Genomic DNA, 6,279 nt, shown 5'->3' on the forward strand with positions numbered 1-6,279 from the left:
CTTCTAAAAATGGAGCATTTGATCCATCTAAAATCAAACTTGTATTGGATCTACTCGAAATCAATTTTGGTATTAGCATAATGCTAGTGGAAGGGTAGGTTATACCATTTTTATATCTTCTTTAAAATGTTTTCTTAATTAATGAAATTGTTTGTGACTTTGATACCACCACTATATAGAACAACATGCATCCAAAATGATGATATGAAAATAAGTTAGAGTAAATGGTAAATCCATTGATAATATCAACCATGAATGGGTGAGTGACACCTTTTGTGAAGAATGTTCAATATGACTAGCATGCCATTGACCTTGACTAATACATCAATAATATCACACATTGAATAGTAGAGTAATATAGTTATATAGAAGGAGCATAAAATATAATCCAATTTTAAGAGGTCTATGCTTGATCTTGGCATGTAGGGTTATATAAATGAGAGTTTCAATATTATGTTTTAGGTATGATTTTTGTGTTTTTTTGGGATTACGTATATAAATGGAGAATTTGATTTAGTTCATTAATGGTATTTTTAACCTACATTAAGTAATTTTTTTAAAGTTTAAAGTAGTTTTTGTTTTTTTTTAACCATTCAAATTTGTTTATCTTAGTATTTATGTTTAGTCACAACCATGCTAGGGTTAGGGTTATTTTATTTTAGGTTGTCTAATTCTTATTGTTTGTTGAAATTATTATAAAATGTAATTTTATTGTTTCTTATGTGTCACATTACTTTTTATACATATTGTGCCATCATTTAATTTTTTTGTATTGTTATGTATAATGTGATGATTTTCACCATTTGATTCTTTAATAAAAGTTGTTTTTAAGTGTAATACTCTACATTAAATGTTGCATTTGTGTTCTAGTTTAAATATTGCACATTGTTCCATTTCATTATACTCACTTTGATATAGATAAATAGCATTAGAGGAATCTTTGCTATGCTGGTTTTTCATACATGTTCTCATCGAGGTTAAGGTTTATTGACTTAAGCCTCTAATTAATTGAGTTTCATGAAGAATTTATTGACTGACGAAAAGTCTTTGATCGTGTACAAAAAATGAAAAATGGTAGGATAAGAGATCTTATGAAGATGTTTCTCCATAATGATCTTAAGTGATAAAATAATGATATATGATGAACCATTCTACAAATATTTTTTGATGACTCCCAACCGTGATGGGAAATTATGATAGAAAGTTAGTTACGGTAAATGTCACACTTCAAGGTGTAAATTAATTTTGATATTTTCTATTTGAAGGAAATATAGATAAATACATTTTTGAAGAGATGATTAAATTTTCTAAAGGGTTATTTTTCTATTCATAATTTTTCCAATAATGAGAAAATTATTTTGCACCCTTAACGACATTTCCCCTTTTTAAATATTAGTTAGATACTTATTAGGTATATCACATGTCCAAAATTATGAAATCTATGGTAAATGTTGAAAATGCAACAAGAAATTCCTAATTTATTTTTCCCTTCATTAAATTAGAAAAAATTCAAATTTCAATTTTAGCATAATACTTGGAGGTAGTTAACTGAGGTGGCATGGTTCTTGTCACTCAGTTCACTCAGTAAATTCAAGTTGGAGACACTTCAGTTCAGTTCTACATGATTGATTACTAATTTGTAGCTATCTATTTCAGTTAATTTGAGTTATTGTCAGTGTAATTAGTTCTCACTGTCAGTAGAACTAGTGGAAGTCAAGTTGAGGGTGTGTAACATTTTTCACACTGAGTGATCATTCAATTAAATGATGAATCAACCTAAAATAATTGTAGCCTGTAGAGAATTTGAGTTACCCAGTTGAGATTGGAGTTCAAGGGAAGTGTAATATCAGTTGTAAACAAGTTCAAGTTATACGTGTGCTGCATGTATTCAAATAATTGACCTATGGTAATTGCACAATTCCTTGGTGAGAAATTCCTAAAAAACAGTGGCAATTTCCCAAGGGAGCAACGCAAGGAAATAGGAGCTTGGAGGCTTGAAATTTTGGCTAAGTATTGGCCGAGGTCATTTAGTCAGGAAAAGGATAGAAGATATAGGTGTAGGTTGAGATCAAACTTGAGCAAAGAATATTGTATTCATCCAGATTCTTTGATTAATGCAATGTAACTAGTAAGGGGTTTTGAGCAGTTACTTTCCCTTAGATAAATATCTGTGCATGTGCATTGAATCTTGATGCATGAAAATGATTTGTGTTCTCGATCGTGAATTTACTTCCACAGATTAGTAGAGTAGCTTCTAGTCTTGTGATTTAGAACATTTCATGAGAAGTTTAGAATCTACACATTAATTTCTACATGTTATCAGAGCTAGATTCACAATAGAGAAGAGAATTCAAAGTTTTCATTGCAGGAGGTTCAAATTTGAAGATCAGTGTTACAGGTTTTCTCCAGGATTGAGAAGATGGATTTCAATGGACTTAGGCTTGAGTATGATTTGGAAGGAACCAAAAATTTTGTGGCATGGAAGATCTGAATGTAGGCAATAATGGATGATAATGGGCTGCTATAATACATCAAGATAGATGTCGCAAAACCCCCAACATATGATGCCCATGGTCTTCCTAAGTGGAAGAATGATGTGACTAAAGCGAGGAGGATCATGTTGGAGGGAGTTCGGGATCATATTGTCTCGAACTACACAGGAAAACGACTCTGTTTGCCATGTGGAAAACACTGACAAAGTTGTTTGAGAACAATACTGACCAAATGAAGCTGGCACTCAAGGACAAGATTCAAAGTATTAAGATGCAAAAGAATGAAACAATTATGCAGTACCTGAGCAGGTTTACACAGTGTCGTGATGAACTTGGCGGGGTCGGTGTTATTGTCCCTGAAGAAGATCTAGTAGCTCTAGCCCTATTGGGCCTTCGCAAAAGTTGGCATAGTTATCAAGATTCAGTAAATGGTAGAGAGAAACTACCAAGCTAGGAGTGGTTATGGTCCGATCTAGTGCAAGAAGAAATAAGGCAGAGCAACAGAGGTGTGACTTCATCCAAGGGCAAGGATGAAGAGAACTGTGCTTTGGCCGGAAAGGAAAAAAATGGGAAAGGGAAGAAATCCCAATCCAAATAAAAATATGGTCAAGGGGGCAACAAGAAAGACTTGTCAAAAATGAAGTGCTTTCATTGTCATGAACTGATACACTATGCCACGAAATGCCCACACAAGAAGGCAAGAAAGAAGACCATAGGGGGAGCAGTGGGTGAAGCCTTGGATTCATAGTTTGAACTTGATTTTACGGTCATTGCATTCATGGAAAGCCCAATGATGGGTAGCGTGTGGTATCTCGACAATGATGCCTCATTCCACATGACAGGCAACAAATAATTTTTTAGTGACTCGGAGGAGAAGGATCTCCAGATGCACATCAAGATGGCAAATTATGGAAGGTATAGCGCGAATGAAATTGGTACAATTAATTTTTAGAGGGAGTCTGGCTCCCCTCTCAAGCTCAAGGATGTGATGTATGTATCGGGTCTGAAGAAGAATATAGTTTTTGTCGTGGTGTTGGAATGTCGTGGTTATGATGTGATATTCAACAAAAGAAAGGCTTTCTTGAGACACATCACCACATGAAAAGTGAAGCATATTAGGGTTTGAGTAAAGAACCTCTACAAATTAGATGTGGAAGGCTGTGCAACATTGAGCACAAAAGCAAAGAAGGTGCAGAGTCGAGATGTTGGTGAGTTATGGCATAAAAGACTTGACCATTTGCATCATGGCGCTTTGAAGATCATGCAACATATTTATATAACCTCCCTAATGGAGCACTAGAGCAACATGATACATGCAAAGGGTGTACCTTGGGGAAGTACAAAAAATACACCTTCAATGACCGAGATAGCAAGGCGCATGAAATCCTTGAAAGGACCCACTTTGATGTATGTAGGCCTTTCTCGACAAATTCCATTGCCAAGCAAAGGTATTATGTTATATTTGTAGATGATTTCTCATAGAAGTGTTGGATCTACTTCATGTAGAAGAAAGACCAGACATTCTCCAAATTTGTTGAGTTTAAAGCACTTGTTGAGAAAGAGATTGGCAGGAAAGTGAAGGATCTCAGGAGCGATAATGGTGGTGAGTACATGTCAAATGAGTTTAAAATTTTTTGTATAAAGGAAGGCATTCGACGAGAGTTGACAACATCTCATAACCCAGAACAAAATGGGGTGGCTGAGAGGAAGAACATAAGTATTGTGGGAGTAGCATGAGTGATGTTACATGACCAAAGCCTACCTCTACACTTGTGGGCTGAAGCATGCAACACAATGGTCTATTTGCAGAATAGGAGTCCTCACAGGATTCTTGGCATGAGTACACCAGAGGAAGCTTTTTCAGGGAAGAAATCAAATGTGTCACACTTTAGGATCTTTGGATCATCAATTTACTGCCATGTTTCCAAGGAATCAAGGAAAAATCTAGAAATTATAGCAGAGTTGGGCATATTTGTGGGGTACATAGATACACCTCACAACTATCGAGTGTACTTTCATCCCTTAGGATGACAGTGGTTAGACATGATGTGAAGTTTGATGAGGAGAAGGAAATGAGGTGTTCTCTTGAGAGGGAGCTTCAATTGTAGCCTCATAATGAGCTTTTGGCTCTAAAGGAAGAACCTCAAGAAGTTGTGGAGCAACCACGAGTAAATGAGAAGAGAGTGGAGACATCCACTCAAGCAAAGACATCTAGAGAAGAAAGGAAGTGGACCAGAGAAGTTGACAGATTATTGCAGGATGCTAGAGAGAATGTGGGAGCACCCACATCACAACGCAGGTAGAGGAGGTCACCGGATTGGTACGCTAGCTACACGAGTTGGTGAGTGAGCTAGTAGAGATAGAGAAATCATCATTTGAGGAAGTTGTAGAGAAACCAATATGGGTTGATGCTATGGTAGAGGAATATGATTCCATTAGTAGAAACAATGTCTGGGAAGTGGTCCCAAGACCAACATACAAATTAGTGGTTGGTTCGAGATGGATTTACAAGTTAAAGCATGCAGCAGACGAGAGCATAAAGAAACACAGGGCCATATTTGTGTCCAGGGGGTTCTCTCAGGTGGAGGGAATTGACTATGAGGAGACCTTTGCTCCAGTAGAAATGTACTCACCCATTAGGTCAATTTTAGCACTGTTAGCGCAGATGGGGTGGAAGATCCACCAGATGGGTGTGAAGACAACATTCCTCAATGGAGTTATTGAGGAAGAGGTGTATATTGAGTAGTCGGAGGGGTTTGAGACCTTTGACAGAGAGTCCCATGTGTGCAGACTCAAGCGAGTGTTTTATGGACTCAAGAAAGCACCCTGTGCTTGGTATACCAGGATCAACAACTATCTCACTAGTTTGGGCTTCAACAAAAGTGAAGCTAAAGCAAACCTTTATCACATTGTGGTGGAAGGTACATTATTGATTATTAGTTTATATATCGATTACTTGATCCTTACTGGTGATGAGCAGCTAATCAAATATTTCAAGGAAGACCTTGCAGGAGAGTTCGAGATGAAGGACATGGGACTCATGCATTATTTCCTGAGTTTGGAAGTATGGAAAGGAGATGGGGAATTGTTTGTCTCTCAAGTAAAGTATGCTAATGAGATACCCAAGAAGTTTTTCATGGAGAGTAGCAAACCCATGGACACTCCTCTAGTAGATATCTGGAGGAAAGAGGACACCACTTCAGGTGAGGAAGTGGAGGCTACCATTTATAGACAACTTGTGGGTTCACTCATGTATTTGGTGAACACATGACCGAACATATGTTATGCAGTTAACCAACTTAGTCAAGCGTGGTTAAGCCAACCAAACTGTGTTAGAAGGCAACAAAGGATATGTTGAGATACCTCAGAGGCACTACTCAGTTTGGTATTTGGTACAAATGAATAGAGGGAGTGAAGCTGCAAGGCTTCACAAATATAGATTGGGCAGGGAGTCCACCAGACAAGCATATCACTTTAGGAGGAATTTTCAGTGTTGGGTCAACAACTGTTTCTTGGTACAACATGAAGCGGAGATTTGTGGCACTTAACTCAGCAGAAGCAGAGTACATGAATGCAAGTCAAGCAACATGTGAGGCTATTTGGATGAGAAAGGTTCTTGTAAGATTATTTGGTCAAAAGATGGATCCTATAGTGATTTACTGTGACAATCAGAGTTGTATCAAACTCTTTGAGGATCCAGTATTTCATGATCGATCCAAGCATATCGACATCTAGTATCATTGTCTAGGAGTTTGAGTGCAGATGCAAATTATGTTGTTGTTGTACA

Source organism: Pinus tabuliformis, chromosome 2_2 (genome assembly GCF_031772625.1).
Source record: "Pinus tabuliformis cultivar Carrire ecotype Pingquan chromosome 2_2, CPIR1, whole genome shotgun sequence".
NCBI classification, from domain to species: Eukaryota; Viridiplantae; Streptophyta; class Pinopsida; order Pinales; family Pinaceae; genus Pinus; species Pinus tabuliformis.